Source organism: Rhinatrema bivittatum, chromosome 6 (assembly GCF_901001135.1).
Source record: "Rhinatrema bivittatum chromosome 6, aRhiBiv1.1, whole genome shotgun sequence".
In the NCBI taxonomy this organism is placed as follows: Eukaryota; Metazoa; Chordata; class Amphibia; order Gymnophiona; family Rhinatrematidae; genus Rhinatrema; species Rhinatrema bivittatum.
This window is the reverse complement of record NC_042620.1, coordinates 98,548,088-98,565,458: the sequence shown is the minus strand read 5'-3', so window position 1 is coordinate 98,565,458 and position 17,371 is coordinate 98,548,088.

Here is a 17,371-nt window from a genome sequence, read left to right as displayed (position 1 = left end):
TGTTGCTACAGAATTTCCTCTCTACTGCCACCTCTGGTGAACTCTACAAGCTGCATAATAAAGTTATTATCTTTGTGTTTGTGCATCTGAGTCTAGCCTGGTGCTACAGTTCCCCGCGGGGCTCCTCCCCATGGGAGTCATTATCACTGTTGCCCTAAGAATCCACCAAACACCTCGAAAATGTAACACAATCATTGCGTTGTCTGACATTATTCGGACCGATCGATCTTCAACCTGTTGCCGAACTGTAAACATGCCAACCAAACCACCCTGGCTTCCAGCCAATTGATGTTCCAGAGAGACTCTTCTGCATTCCAGCATTCTTGCACTGTCAGCTCCTGACAGTGAGCTCTCGAACCAAGGAGGCTCACATCTGTTGTCAGTACTAGCCAGTCCGGTAGGGTTAGGGAGACTCCCCTCCTTAGATGATCCACCTGCAGCCACCACTGCAGTTAGGAGGAGACCTCCATCAGCAAATATAGCTGAATCAAACACTCATAAGGTTGCGGGGTCCACCGAGACAGCAGGGAGCACTGCAGAGGACGCATATGCGCTCTTGCCCACAGTACCACTTCCAGGATTGCCGCCATTAAGCCAAGTACCTGCAGGTAAAACACATAGTTGGGCGCAGAGAGTTCATCAACAGATAGAGCTGCACCAGCAACTTCTGAATTTGAGCTTCCAATAGGAAAACCTTGCCCAGCTTAATTTTGAACTGAACCCCAAGGTTTTCCAGTGACTGAGCAGGCTAAAGACTGCTCTTGGCTAGGTTCACTACCCAGCTGAGTTCCCGCAACAGGGAAATCACCTTGTGAGTCACCAGGCGGCTCTCTTCCAGCGACTTGGCATGAATCAGCCAGTCATCCAAATACAGGGTACTAGGATTCCATCCTCTCTCAACTCTGCCATTACTACTACCATTATCCTGGAAGTGGTGGCCAGGACAAAGGACAGCACATAAAACTGAAAGTAGCATCCAAGAACTGTGAACCGCAGGAAGCATTGATGTTCTAGTTGGATGGGAATGTGGAGACATGACTCAAACAGAACCAGAGAGGTCAGAAATTCCCACGACTGCACAGCCATTACCACTGAGTGCAATGTTTCCATGCAAAAATGCTTCACTCGCAGATGACGGTTGATGCCTTTGAGGTCCAAGATGGGACAAAAGAGCCCTCTTTCTTTGGCACAATGAAATAAATGGAATATCGCCGGGATCACAGCCCTCAGACTGAGGAGCTTTGCCAATGTACCCTCTACTGCCTGTTTCTTCTGCAGGGAGTGGCAGGAAGACTCCATAAACACATCCCACAGAACATTGCGAAACTCCATCTCATATCCTTCTCATATCACTTCCAGGACCCACAGATCTAATGTGATCTCAGCCCACCTCTGATGAAAGAGAGAGGCATCCTCCTATCTCCTGTTCCTGGGGACGGGTCAGCAAACCTTCATTGGAAAGCTCAGGAGGTTCTACTACTCTAGCCTGCGCCTCTTCTGGGCTGTTGGGGATGAAAGGACTGAGAGTTACCAAAGGGTCAAATTCTCTGAAAGGTCGCTCCTCTATAGGGTCAAAAACACTTGGATACTCTAGCATGACCTCTTGTGGTAAAGGAGCACTGAGCCTACTTTTTATCTTCTGGCAAACGAGAAACCAGAGATTCACCCCACTTACTGGACAGTTTCTCCAACTCGCTGCCAAACAAAAGCAAGCCATTAAAGGGCAATTGGATGAGGTTAGCCTTGGAGGTTGCCTCGCTTGACCAGTTTCTCAACCATAACTGATGCCTGGCCACTACTATCAAAGCCAGCCCTCTGGCTGAAGTGCAGACCAAAACACAGCCTGCACCTGCCAAGAAGGCAGCAGCTGGTTCCATAACTGCTCTGGAGTATACTCCAGATTCATCAACCTCCTGGGAGAGAAGCAAACAAGAGCGAGTCACCAAGGAACAACAAGAAGCAATCTGCAAGGTCATTGCCACCACATCAAATGCTTACTTAAGGATAGACTCAATATTTTTATAATGAGCATCCCTCAAGACCTCTCCTCCTTCCACGGGAATAGTGGTCCACTTGGAGACTGCACACACAAGTTCATCTACCTTTAGAAAACGTAAGCACTCTCTTACCACTGGAACCAGAGGGTACAGGCCTTCCAAAACCTGACTCCCTTTGAAATTAGCCTCTGGGGTGCCCCACTTAAGATCTATCAATTCTTGAATGGCCTCCATTATGGGGAAAAAACAAGAGGCTTTCTCTTTGGCTCAGATGCTGAATTTACCGTAGGAACTCCAAGCATTTTCAAGGTCTGGGAAATTAGAGCTGGCAGTTCATTTCTATGAAAGAACCTTAACATAGTTCTATATGTTCTAATCCGGGAGGAATTTAACCATCCTCAAGAGAGTTAGGATCGGCGTTATCATATGTGCCATCCGAATCTCTATCCGAAGGTCCCACTGCCACTCTAGGAATACTCTGGTGCTTGACAGAAGGTTGAGGCAAGGATCCTATCTGCACCTCTGCTCTGGAAGCATTGGAAAGGGCTGAGGATTGCACCTGAAGAAAGGATTGCAAGCCCTGGAAAAATTATACCCATGAAATAGTTGAAATATCCAGACCAGGAGAACCTGAGGTGTATTCACTTCCCCTGCTGAAGAACCAGTTAGGGAGTTCCAAAATTGGGCACCCCACCTGAGTCCTCTTTACCCAGACCCATATCTGGCTGGAAAGAACTAGGCTTAGTGAAATCAGAGGAAGACAATTCTCCCTGAGCCTCCAAATAGTGCTGGCACAAATTAACGGGCACACCTGGCTGAGACGCTCGAATATGACAAGCAGTGCAAAGAGAAAGACAGTTAGGCTTCTTAGGCACAGGCACTATTATGGCCAACAGTGTGCTGAGCAGCAGCCAGAGGCATGCATCTAGCCATTTTTTTTTAATGCATGCTCGATCTAGTCGCCCAAAAATAAGCATACAAAAAACTTAAATGCACAGTACTACTTGTGCGCAGTGAAAGGCAAGCGGCCACTACAGTGTCACTTAACGTGGACGCACAGACTACAAGGCCAACAGTGTATCCAAAAACTGGGCGCACAGCTAGATGCACATGCTAGACCAACAAACCTGTAGAGGGCAGCCTTAGAAAGCATGCAAAATGCTGTTGCGGCCTACCACATGACACACAGTGAAAAGCCTAAGGAAGCTGCTCAACCCACTAGACTGCCCATGTCCCTTGACATCCTATGGAGCAGGACAAACGTCGAACCTGCTGAAGTCAGGGCAGGCAGCTGGAGACAAGGTCAGGTACAAACTGAAGTCAGAGCCAGGGAATCCGTCCAAGACGAGGTCAGGAACAAACAAAGGTCAAGCCAGAGAATCCATCCAAAGCGTGGTCAGGAACAAGCAAGGGTCAAGCCAGAGAATCCGTCCAAAGCGTGGTCAGGAACAAGCAAGGGTCAAGTCAGAGAATCCATTCCAAAGCGTGGTCAGGAACAAGCAAGGGTCAAGTCAGAGAATCCATTCCAAAGCGTGGTCAGGAACAAGCAAGGGTCAAGCCAGAGAATTCGTCCAAAGCATGGTCAGGAACAAGTGATGGTTAAGCCAGGGAATCCATCCAAAGGGTAATCAGGAAACAGTAAGCTGGAATTAAAGCACAAGGACTGGAACAGGAACACAGGACTGGAACTAAGGTAGAGGAACAGGAACATGAACGAGCAGCAACTAAGCACATGACTGGAAGTGTAGAGACCTGTTGCCAAGGCAAAGACCAAATGGCGGAACCTGCTTTAAGTAGCAAGGCCCGGAGACGTCATCATCCGAGGCCGAGGGAAGGTTTCCTGCCGTGGCCCCTTTAAAGTCAGGGAAGGCACATGTGCGAGCCTAAGGCAGACAGACTGGAACTACGTGATGGCGGCGTCTCCCCTCAACGCACGTGGGGAGACCCGACTGGGACCAGAGGAGGCTGCGGAGCTGCCAGAGGAACCTGGGAGTGTAGCAGGAGTGCGAGCGCGTACGCAACTGCTACTGCTGCCAAAGAGGAAGGGCCAGGTCCGGGACCTGGCCCTTCCTGGCCAAACGTTGGCGGCCAATTGCACGCTTCCCCCCGTGCAGGTGGCCATCTTTTTTTGCCACCTACCCACCCGCCCGATCGAACACGCCGCCTCCTACTCGCCCCCCGGATCTCGCTGCCGCCCCCAGATCCCGTTGCCCCCCCGCTGCTGCTGCTGCCCCCAGATCCCGCTGCCCCCCCGCTGCCGCTGCTGCCCCCGGATCCTGGATGCCGCTTTTTTTGCTTCTTTGCTGCCCCCCCCCCACTGCCGCCCCCGGATCCCGCTGCCCCCCCGCTGCCGCTGCTGCCCCCGGATCCCGGATGCCGCTTTTTTTGCTTCTTTGCTGCCCCCCCCCCCCGCTGCCGCTGCTGCCCCCGGATCCCGCTTTTTTTGCTTCTTTGCTGCCCCCCCCCGCTGCCGCTGCTGCCCCCGGATCCCGCTGCCCCCCCGCTGCCGCTGCTGCCCCCAGACCCCGGATGCCGCTTTTTTTGCTTCTTTGCTGCCCCCCCCGCTGCCGCTGCTGCCCCCGGATCCCGCTGGCCCCCCGCTGCCGCTGCTGCCCCCGGATCCCGGATGCCGCTTTTTTTGCTTCTCGCCGCCGCCTGCCTGCCCACCGACCGCCTGGACCCACGGCCCTCCGACAGGTATTTAAAATTTTTTTTTTATTTTTTATATAACACACAGGTTTTTGTTTTTTTGTTTTTTTACACTTTGTACACTTCCTGGTGCCTGTCATTTCAAATGTCATTTGAAATGACAGGTACCAGCGCACCCAGGTTACTGTATAGGCGCTGTATTAAGCGCCTATACAGTAAAATGGGTTGCGCGGGCATAACCCTTCCCTAACACTTCACAGCCTCGGCATGCATTTGCATGCGATTAGAAGAGAGTATCAGGCGCTAGGTCTAGAGAACTGTGCGTGCGGGGAGGAAGGGTGCGCCTGACACTGCCGCACTGTTTTTACCGCGGCCTTACTGTATCGACCCGTAAGGAAGTTGTTATCAAAAGGTTTTAAGCATGTAAATGGGCTTTTGAAAACTGCTATTTACATGCATACTTCCTTTGAACATTCACTCCATATGGCTGAACTTTCAAAATGTTTTGTGTGTGGACTTTTGAAAATTGCTACAATATATGCTACTTTTATACCTTTAATTCCTTTGAAAATTCACTCCTTAGACTGTAAGCCTTCTGTGGCAGGGAAATACCAACTGTACCTGAAATGTAACTCATCTTGAACTTCAGTTTAGAAAGGAAGCTAATCAAATTCAAATATAGAACTAAGGCAATTAAAACAGTTGTTAAGGAAATGCAAAATTATGGAGTTGAAATAAAATATTTTTTCTACAGTTTTTCAGTTAATTAGAATCTTACAAACATGCATTTTCCACATTGTATCAGCTTACTCTGATTGCACTATCTGCCACATCTGCATCCTGCAAAAGCAGTTTTTCAACTCTGCAAAATACTTTATAGAGCACCATTGCTGACTTGGTAGTAATAGCCATACACAAGCGTACACCTAATAGCCATGCACAAGCGTACACCTAATCCTACCCTCCTTACACTCCCAGCATCTTCCTCGGCTACACTCTCTTAAGATGTCCCCATATTGAACAGCCTTGTAAGTAATTGTAAATAACCCTACTGCTCTGTACATAAGTTACCTTTATATTCAACTGCTTTTGTCTCATACATATTTCATTTAGGCATTTATTCTGTTAATTGTTTCATATGTACCTATTCTCTTGTTATTTGTCAAGCGCATATTATGCACAGTTTCACGTTTACTGTAAACCGATGTGATATCCCTGATGAATGTCGGTATATAAAAACCCTTAATTAAATAAATTAATTAATTAATAAATAAATCCAGAAAGGGTTCAAGGGCTGGGCTGGACAAAGCACTTGACATATTTGCTACTACACAAAAATATACAGATTGTGCTTGTTTAAATTATGACACACATTATCAAGCACAAGCTAAGCTATAGGCAACGAATACACATCTAGCTGTCTTCTTAGGAACACATGCTTCCACTCAGATGAAATCTGAACATTTTCCAGTCTCAGAAACTTGACATTGTAAGCTTCAAATGTAGACAAATGTAATAATTGTACTAAGGTTTCTTAGGAGTGCCTTCATTCCTCGCTTATAATAAAATGTTTTCTGAATAAAATCACTAATTTGACTTTATTGTAAAAAGTTCTCTCTTACTTATGTTTCTCTCCAGGTGTCCTCTGAAGCCTTTCCTTCCTCATTCAGGTAGTGACTAATGAGGCTACCTCCCCAGAGAAAAGTCCCATCCCCCCAAGGTGCCCCATCACCATCTAAGAGACTTGAGCCTCACCACTGAAGGAAGTAACTATTGGTTTCTGTTATATACAAAGTTTTTGGGAGGATTTTCTCGCATAAGGTTTAATCATCCTGCTCTGGCAATGGCTACCTAACCCATGGTTAGGTAACTAGGGCCAATCACGGGGAGGGAAGGAATGAACAGGGGTGATCACCCTGGATCCTGCACTTTGGAGGCCCTCACTCTGCCATAGCAGCCCCATCCCCCAACATTGTAATGTCAGCATTCCAAGACCTGATTACGGTTGATTTGCCCCATGCTCTCCTAAGGTCAGCCCTGCAGGTGGCAAAGCACTAATCTCCCATATTTTACAGATTCTTAATCTTAATAAAAAGGCCAATAAGGGATTATCCTCAGCTCACAAGTTAGACTGCACTTGGATCTTAGCCAAGAGTAGGCCCAGAGCAAAACATTCCCCTTCAGAATACTTTGACTGAAATTGCAGTCTTGGTCAGTAGGTGTGGCTAAAAAAATGATTCCTATTTTCCCTAACCCTATCAGTTTTCAGTGAGCTTGCTGAGAATTAAATCAAACTCTATCTAAACCATAGTGAGGGAAGGAATACTATGCAATGGGCTATTCCCTTTGCAATTACTGCTGCCTAATTATGACTGAATTACATATGAGCAGGTTTGCTTTAATTTGTCAAGATCAATGAACAACCCCTTACTTAACTTGGGCTTCAAATCTTAACACAGCTTGTGAACAATGTATAGACAATGGTGATTCTTAGAAGCATGGACAATAGTTCTGAATATTTGTTAATGGCTATTGTAAAAATAATGAGAAATCTTCTTGCATCATATTCCTTGCAAATACCTGGGGGTACTAGACAAATCTGAGGTATCTCATGCAGGAAATTCTATTTGGGGCAGGCCAGGAAACTGAGGAACCTCTAAAACTCAGATTTTGATATGACCCAGATTAATACTGGCACTTAAAAAACAACACAAGTGATGCATATGAAAAACTTTGTGAAGCTAAACTACTCAAAAATATATTTCCTTGCTGTGGCCCTAGATCTCTGATCCATGCTAGTGGAAATGCAGCTGGAGTAAGTGGGTAGCTCTTTGGCTTGAGCTTGAGAAGTGCTTCCGGAAGCATGAAGGAAGGACCAGGCTCAGGGCACTGAGTGACAGCATAATATATGCCAGAAGCAGTAGGAACAGCAGTAATTGGTGGTGGCCACAGGTTCCATTCTCGTAGTCAACAGTGTGCATACACTAAACTGGGCCAGCTGACTTAGCCTCCCCCCAAAAAGATTCAATCATTGTTTATGAAAAGCAGACAAAATTCTGAGACAAGTCAGCAGGATACACATTTGGTTCACTAATCCTTATGCTACTCCTCATGGATCACATTTTGGGACTGATAGAGAAAAAAAACCTCTGCAGAATTTAATTAGAATAGGTTAGAGCAATGGTTCTCATCTCAGTCCTCAAGACATACCTATCAAATTAGATTTTTTAGAATATCCAGAATGAATATGCATGCGATTGATTTGCATGCATTGCCTCCATTGTGTGCAAATCTATCTCATGCATATTCATTGTAGGGATCCTGAAAACTTGTCTAGTTTAGGTGTGTCCTGAGGACTAGGTTAAACACCCCCCCTGAATTAGAGCACATTTTTAGTTGTGAAATTAGCAAGATTCAGTCATGAATTATATTTAGTTTTGTCCTGTTGCTGTTTTTCAAATTAAAAGAATCCTGATTTCATGTAGCAAGCCAAATAGGTGTAGTAGGTGTTGCTATGTCAGAGCTTAAAAACAGAAATAAACATGATGAGAACTGTTTTCAGAAGAACTCCAGGCAATATTCAGCAAGTTACATCTCATTTCCTTGAACATGCAAAGGAATTTACTATTTTGATAAAAATCCAGTCTTCTCCCCATTTCTTCTTGTCTACAGAAAAGCAAGCAAAGATAATGATAATCGGCAAAGAAAGACTCCCAATTTTTCAGTTTTTTAACTTTGACTGTTCTCTGATGTGGCAGATACTTAAAATATCCTTTGCCACAAAAATAACGGATGCAAATTAAAAGATTTTATTTTGCTTCAGTTAATGTAAAATTAATCATTTGAATGTGGATTCCTATGCGATTTCAGCAGATACATATTTGTCATTTTATATTAGATGTATGGACACAAAAACAGATGGCCAAATTTAAATATTTTATGATCCCAGCTACATAAAGATTTATTCATTCGAAATGCCTGTATTGGTCACATCAACTGGCTGATTTAGGTTTTCTTGTTAAGTAAAGTCAGATGCACGGTCAGCTGTAATGTTTGAATCTGGCTCAAAGTGAGACACATGTGGTTTAGAAACATGCCCATGCCAGAATGCATATTTAGCACATTAAGAAATGCTAAAAACCATGACTCAAAAATGCCAGTGGAAATGTACTGTCACTTCCACATCAGCACTAGGGCCTCATGTCTGCCAAAATTGCTGACTAGCATATATGAGCAGGTATCTAAGGATATTCAGTGCAAAGCACTTTTTCTTTCTCAAGCTTGCATAAGATACTTTGCTTCATCTTACAAATGTACTCCTTTGCATGCCTCTGACTTTTACAGAATAGAGACCAAAAAGGAAACAGTATCCAGTGTTTGCATACTTACACCTTTCTCTCACAGCCAGATGTGAGGTAATTAATTATTTCTGAAATTATTAAGCAGGTACACGATTGCTGGGTGATATTACCTGATTGAGGGTAGTATGGTTCATTACCTTATATTAAATATATAGTTTTATTCTCATGATGTCTTCTACTGTATAGGGATGGGGGGGGGGGGGGGGGAAGGGGGAAGAAAAACAAAGCAAAAACTTTGTTGTTTATCGTGATTGTTCTTAATATCTCGCTTGATATGCATCAGAGCTTCATGTATGTCAAGTCTGTATTGTACCTTTTCTTTCTTCAATACAATGTTTTGTAAATTAAAAACAAACAAAAAAAAAAGGGAGGGGGGAGTTTATGGTAATGCTAAAGCAGTGCTTTCCAAATTTGTATCCAGCACGATCCCATTTTAACACTTGAAATTTCACACAATCCACACGATGACCTAAACAAAATACAGTCCTCTGCTCATCCACCCTGTGTCACCCTCACCCTCCTCCCTGTTCACCCAAAATGGGAAAGTAGCAGTGGAGGTAGAGGTGGCAGCAGCAGCAGCAGCAGTTGGCACAAGGCCTGTGAGTTAGCATATCCTCCCAGGCCCCACAGTGAACACTGCTTCCATTTGCAGGTTGGAATGGAGGTCTGGCAGGAAGGGGAGTGGAGATCCACGTAGGGAGGGAACAGCCCTTGTCTTGTGATCCTATTTGGGGTCATGACCCAGTGTTTGGGAAACTCTATGTTTAGGATTTTTTGAGTGTGCTAAAATGTTAAACTCTGGTGTTGCACTACAAATACAGGGCTTGATTCACACTCCCCAGCTACCTATACACACTTTTGGGCCTTCACTAGGCAAATAATGACCAAATATCCTCTGTCATAAAAGGGTGAATTCAGGCATGTCCCAGAGCCTCTGTGAGGGTGGGTGCAACTCTGAGAGGTCTTTTCCTCTCTTCCTGCCATTGCTCCCAGAAGCAAAGCATAAGTACATCTGGGTTAGGCTGAGAAAAAAAAGGACAATCATTCAGGGTGTCTCACAGACTACCCAGAAAGTTGGAGATGCAAAGCAAGAAAGAAGGAAGAATATGCAGCTACACGTCTGATGTAGTGCATATCTTCTTCTTCTAGAGCAAACCCCCAGGAAATGCATTCATACATCCACTGGTAGCATAATTAGCGTGCAGAACACTGACTTTGAAGGGTCTACTGCATATAGAGAAACTTGGAAAAGGAGAAATTACTACTTACCTGATAATTTCCTTTTCTTTAAAGAGGTTAAGTTGGTCCACAACCAGTGGGTTATGCACTCTACCAGCAGATGGAGACGGAGCAAAGCTGATGTCACGGTATATATACCCCTGCACTGCCATCAGATGGGGAGGGAAGAAGGGCACATCTACTAAAAAAAAAAAAACAACAACACCCCAACCCTCCCCAACCCTTCAAGTTTAATTAAATGCAACCTTCCTACCCTCCCGACCCCCCCAAGATTTGCCAAAAGTCCCTGCCTGGCGCCATTTTGATTACTGGCAGCCGATAGCCCACGAGCGGGAGATCGCTCCCAGGACCCCCGCTGGACCACCAGGGACTTTCGGCAAGTCTTGGGGGGGGTCGGGAGGGTGGGGGATTGTATTTAATTAAATTTGAAGGGGTAGGGGCGGTGGGGGGGGGGGTTGTTTGTTTATTTTGTTTTTTACATGAAATTGGGACAAAAAACATTTTCTGATCTGGGGAGTGGACCAAAATGGCCCACCCCAGACCCAAAAACGAAACACCACTAACAAAAAATGTATGCACACCACTAACAAAAACTTGATTACCAGACAACCACTCCAGCATTCAGCTAACAGGAAACCACTGAGCTCAGACAAAGAGTGTAATAACAATAGTCTAGGGACTGGATTGAGACTTATCAGTAACCTCTGGAACATTCAGCCATGCAGGAGGACAATAGCATAAACATCCGGCAGCCGAGGGCAGGAAGGTGGATCCACCTATCCTCCTTAAAGAGGATGATGCAAGATGGCTTTGGCTATGATTTTATAGTCTGTGCTGAGCAGCGAGATCGGGCGACAGTTCTTCATGTTGCACAGGTCCCCCTTCTTAGGTATCAGTGTTAACACTGTGCGGTGGCATGATAGCAGTAACTGCCTGGTCTTGAGAGCTTCACCTAGGACCCTCAAGAGATCAGGTCTGTTGCGTTGGAGGTGGGGTTGACACAACCTGTAGGCAAGGACCTACGAGTCCCCACCATCAGCAGGTGGAGTGAGCTGAAGCTAGAGGCCGCTGGAGCTTCACCTATACCAGCCCTTGTTCCCCTCAGGTTGAGCCTTTGGGTGCCAGGGCTGGCAGGACTTAGGTGTGCCTTGAGGTTAGCTAGAGATAAATAGTAATTCAGCCCAGAGACAGCAGTCTGTAGATGGCATAGTTCTATCCTGGACTGGATTCGGTACGGAGGATCAGATGCCAAAGGAACAATGGAGAACTGGAGGCACCCAAGCAAAGGAAGGCCTAAGCCTAGAAAGTCCACATCCAGAGGATAGATGAGGAAAGGCGTCACTGACAGGCTAGGTTCAGAGCCGGTTGTGAGTGGAAGTTGTGGCAAGCAACGTAGACCTCTGGACTCAGGACAATCTATAGTGTAGTCGTGCAAAGCAAGGATCAGGGCACGGAGAAGGCAGGCGTAGTCAATCCAGGCAGTAATTAAGGTACAGAGAGGGCAAGCGTAGTTAATCAAGGCAATGGTCAGGGCACGGAGAAGGCAAGCATAGTCAATCAAGGCAATGGTCAGGGCACGGAGAAGGCAGGCATAGTCAAGCATGCAGTGGTCAGGGCACAAAGAAGGCATGCGTAGTCAAGCAAGGCAGTGGTCAGGGCACAAAGAAGGCAGGCATGGTCAGGCAAGGCAGTGGTCAGGGCACAGAGAATAAGGCGTAGTCAGGCATAGTGGAGGTCCAGGGCTGGAGAGAAGCTGAAGAGTAGTCAGGAGTAGCAGAGGTCTGAGTTTGGAGAGAAGCTGAAGAGTAGTTAAGCATAGCAGAGGTCCGGGGTAGGAGAGAAGCTGGAGTAGTTAGGCGTAGCAGAGGTCTGGGACGGAGAGAAGCTAAAGAGTAGTCAGGCGTAGCGATTGTCAAATCCAGAGAGTCAATCCAACACATAGATGAATAGGAACTAGGAGAACAGGAACTGGGAACCAGAAAGACAGGAACATAAGATGAGATGATTCAGGAATAGCAATGAGTATGAGGAGTATGAGGAGACCTGTTGCAAAGGCAACGCTATGGAGCAAGGCTTGAGCTTATATACACTGAAGAGTCTGATGTCAGCATCCGGGTCCGTGGCCAGATTCCCGCCGCAGGTCCTTTAAAGAATCAGTGATGCGCGTGTGCCTAGGAAGGGGCGTGGCGCTGATGGTGGCATCTCTCCGCGGGCCATGCGGAGAGGCCTGATGAGCAGGGACAACTTGGCTAGCAACACTGGGTAGCGTGGCAGGGCTGGAGGCACCAGAAGGAACCCAAGGTCGGAGCTGGCGACCCGCTACCGCCAGCGAGGAGGAGCCAGCTGTTGGAGTCCGTCTGAAAAGGCGAGAGGACCGCACCGCGGGGCTGCCGAGGGCGGCAGGTGTAACAAGGTCCTAGCTCACTCCAGATGTGAGAACTCCACAATCAGCTCATTGATGCCCAGAGACTTATTGTAGGGCATCAGACCTAGCACTTCAAAGAGCTCGGCAAGACCAAGTAAAGTTTATTATTATCGCACCCCTGTTTCTTGTGAACCAGCATGATGGGTCTATCGTCTTGAATGTTGGTATATAAAAAAACTTAAATAAATAAATAAATCCAGTCGCTTCCTGTCACCCTTACTGACAGTAGGAAGCCCATCCCATAAAATCCTGCAGGCATCTGGGTCAGTGGAATCTGGAGAGAAGAGCATTAAGTAGAATTCTCTAGCTCTGGATCAAAAACTCTCCGGATAATTAAGGAGAGACCCATCCGCAGACAGCAGGCATGCTATCTGCTTCTTGGTCCACCTTCTCTTTTCCAACCCATAGAAGAAACATGAGCCACAATCCATCTCCTCAAGGATTTGGATACATGACCTGATGTAAGGCCCCTGGTTCCGATGCTCAACTAGGTCCCAGAGGCTGCGCTACTTCTCAGTGTACAGACTCTGCAGATCTTGGTCCCCAAGCACAGGTAGGCACTTCTCAAGATTGAGCACTTCCCCCTCTAGATACTTGATTCCAGCATCATGCCTCCTGCTGGCACCTCTGGCATACTCCTGACAGAGGATTTTGAGATGGACCTTCCCCACATCCCACCACTGACTCAGTGAGGAGAAGTCTGCCTTGTAGCCATACCAGAAATCCCAAAATTCCTGAACCAATGTCATAAAGCCCAGGTCCTCCAGTAAGGAGTTGTTAAAATGCAAATAGGCTGATCGAGGCTCCGCTGACTCCAACCCTACCATCACAGTCACCGCATTGTGATCCGTGAACGGCACCAGTCTAATAGCACTGGAGAGGGCTTGTGACATCAAGTGGCTATATATATATAGAGAGAGAGAGAGAGCCTGTCAATTCAGTATTGGGACACCGCCCCCTCTCTCACCCTGCCAAAGGTGAAGGTGTCGGAGGACTCAGGGTGATGCTCTCACGAGACATCAACCAGGGAGAAGCAGCAGACTAACTCCCTCAGGACAGCCAATGAGCCCTGGTATGGTTCCTGGCTGTTCCTGTCCAGGGCCTCGAGGGTACAGTTAAAATCACCCCCAAGTGCCATAGCTTCGTCGACATCCAAGCTATCAAGACAGGTTAACATCTGGCTGAAGAACTGCTGCCTACTGGGCCCTGCGCTCGGAGTGTATACATTAACAAAATTAACAATTCCACCCTCGAGCCAGACCCTGGCATGCAGCAGTCTTCCTGGCATGGCGGCCTTCACATACAACACCTCAGGCTGAAAGGTCTCTGCAAACAGTGTCACCACCCCACAAGATGTAGCAGTGAGGTGGTTAAAGAAGACACTGCCGTGCCATTCCAGCAGCCAGTTGGCCTTATCTGCCGGAGTGGTGTGGGTCTCATGGAGGAAGCTCACAGCATACTTTTACCCTCGCAGGAAGCTGAGTACCTGGAGTCTCTGAAACCCCACCCCACAGCTGTTGACATTGTGTGTGCCTACGCTAAAAGCCATCCTCTGCAGATGTTATTCTCAAGTCCTTACTTGAGGAGCTTGAGGCTGTTATAGAACTTATGGAGACGGACAAATTTGGCCATCCCGAACAGTTTGGCCCGATGGTTGGCTCAGAGAATAGCCCAGACCGATCGCCGCAGCAACTCTTCATCTATCCACTTCTCCAATGCCAAGTGCTCCTTCTTTCTGAGATGCAGGGTTCCCCTCCAGAAATTGAAGGATCTCCTGCTTCAGGATGACGGGAGCCTCAGAGTGTGCAGTCTCTGCACTACCTACATCTGGCTGCTTATCATCCCTTACCTCACCACTGCTGAGGATTTCAAAGCTCTCCCCATGATCAAGGAGAGACTTCCTCCTCAGCTTAATCTTAATTGGTCCCTCACTGCCCAGAGATGGTGTCTCTGATTGTGAGGGGCCCATGGACTCCCCTGCGGCAGAAACTGGAGGGGCTTGGTATGGCACCTCTAGAGCTGAGGAGAAAGCTTCCAGCAAAGTGACAGGCACCATCTCCAGGAGCTCTTCCGCAGGGGTTATGGTCACTGTTACTGGGACCTCATGAGAATGGCTAGTGAGAGGAGGAGCAACTCTAAGGAGACTGCAGGTGTTTCTTCATCTCCCTCTGGTGTTTCAGCGGAGCTGGTCTCCATTGCCAAGTCTGGGGTCACTGAGAGTCTGGAAACCCTTTCCTCCTTAGCCACTGCCTCCATTTACACCTCTCCTGAGGGTAAATCTTCCCCGCTGATTGTCTCGACCTCAGTGTCTGTGACTGGAGACAGACCTGACTCACCACTCTGGCCAGGTGATAACCCTGAGGGGGCTCCCTCAACTTTTCAGCAGCCTAGGATTCAGAGGTCTGTGGGCCAGCTGGTGGTGGTTGGAGAGAGGGGTGGTTCCACCAGGAGGAAGATTTTCTGCCCCTCTGAGCCATGATGGTGGAGGGAGGATCTCACCAAAGAAGATCTGCTCAGGGACTTGCTCGGCCCATGAGAGCTGATGTTTTTGGGTTCGGGCCTCTGATGGAATAACTGCTTTGGGGTCTGATGTTTCAGGCCTCTTCTCCAAGTCCTTGCTGGTAATTGGGCCTGGATTATCAGAGTCCGATTCAGAGTTCTTGTTCTATAAGGGACCAACATCCTCCTCCTGACTTTGGGAGCAGGCTTTTCCTCCCCTGTGCATTTATCCCACACTCAGTTCACCCCTGGCTCCTCCATTTCCCTCGTTCCTCCAGCAGAGGTGTTGTCAAGGGGAGAGGTGACATGGAAGGGGTCAGGAGGGGTAGATGCTTCCTCCATGTGGGTGTACTCAGGTCTGGATATTGACAGGGAAGACATTTGTTCTCCTTCCTTTAGCCACCCCATTATCTTTTCGGCAGTGGCCGAATCTCTAGAGGCTGAAATTGGGGGGACGGCTAAGTCTTCTGCTGATAGCGGTTGCATTGGGGTGGCAGCCATATTCTCATTAGATGTAGTCCCCTGCACAAAGGAATTTGCAGGGGCGGCTGCCACATTACCCTCAGTCCCTTGCAAGTTGGATTTTTCAGGGTTGGTTGCCAGTTTCTCATCTGAGGCAATTCCCTGCAAATTAGAATTTGCAGAGGTGACTAGCACATACTCATGGAAGTCCCCTTTGAGGTGAATTCTGCAGGGATAGCTGCCTCATTCTCATCCAAGGCTGTTCCCTGTGAGGTATTATTTGCAGGGGTAGCTGCCTCAACAGTACTAGGGTGAGGAGCAGACCTCTTTGGGATGGTGAGTGGAGAGACTGCATTTTCACTGTCACTCATGCCCTGTTGGTTTTCTTCTTTGTAGCTTTTTTTTGGCATGCTAGAAGTAGTAGGGCTGTGATGTTCCTGGGGACCTCTGAGATGGTTTTGGAGGGCCTCCCTATCAAGGCCTGCTGTTCCTCAACACTGGCAGTTATGTTGGGGTGATGGTCATTTGCAATTTTGGCGGCGGAGGGGGAGGCCTGTGTGGTGTCAATTGGGCGGGTCCTAGCAGAGGTGATAGGGATGCTAGGACCTTGGCCCCCAGAGGTACAGGTGGAGTTTGGGGTGGAGGGCTTTGCAGCTGCCAAGGTATTAGTAGCAGCAACAGATGAAGGGGCAGCAGAGGAGGACAGCTCGGGGGCGGCAGACTTATTGGCTTTCTTTGCCTTGGGGCATACTTTGCAGGAAGCACGTCACCTCCTCTGTGCTGTAGTAGATAGTGTGTGGGGCCCCTTCATGTGGGATAATAAAAGAGCCCTCCACTTCCTCCCTTCCCTGAGGCAGCTTCATGGTCACCTGCAGTCTATAGGACAGGACATGGAGTATAGTCCTGTGCCTGTACCCCAGGGGTAACACAGTGATGGGAGAGCGAACCTCCCCCAGGGTGAACAGATGACCCATTATTACGGTCTCAGGAATATAGGGTGGCACATTTGATAATACCACCTTGGTTCCGGGAACCTCCAGAGGCTCAACTGGTACAAAGACCCCCTCCACCACTATGCCCTTTAAAATTGCCGTATGTGTGGTGGTCAGCATGCGGAGGAAAAATATTATTTTTCCATACATCCTACCAGCCGCCACAATGGCTGCAGGACCCACCACATCAGCAGTGCCATGATGTGGTCCTCGATAGTTGCCCCTCACATTGCTGGACACCTTACCCCATGCCTCTGGGTTAGCCCGTGGAAGAGGTAGGTGACATATTCTATTGGGCATGGGGCTCTACTGCCTGATCCTGGCTGTTGTGCTAGTCCTGCATCCCCCCTGGCAGAGCCACCAGCTGCTGCACCTGACACCGCCGCCACATAGGATCTTGTTTGCTGCAGTTTGACTGCAGCAGACGTGGAAGCAATGACCGGGGAGGAACTTGGGCTCTGAGCTTTGTCTTTATTGTGCCCTGCCGCTGCTTGAGGTGTTTTATTAATTTCTGCAGCAGTAGGGACACCACTTGTCTCTCAGGCCAGCGACGCAGCCACCTCTGAGGTGAAAGGAAGGGTAGTGTTGGCCAGAATGGCTACCTCAGTGGTGGAAGGAGCTGAGGCAGGAATTGCATTTTCCGTGGCTGGCGTAGTAATGCCAGCCACTAAAGGGACCCCTAAAAAAGGGTCTCTGCCCCAGCAGATAACAGTGCTTGCCAAGAGTATTGTGCCCAGCAACAGCAGA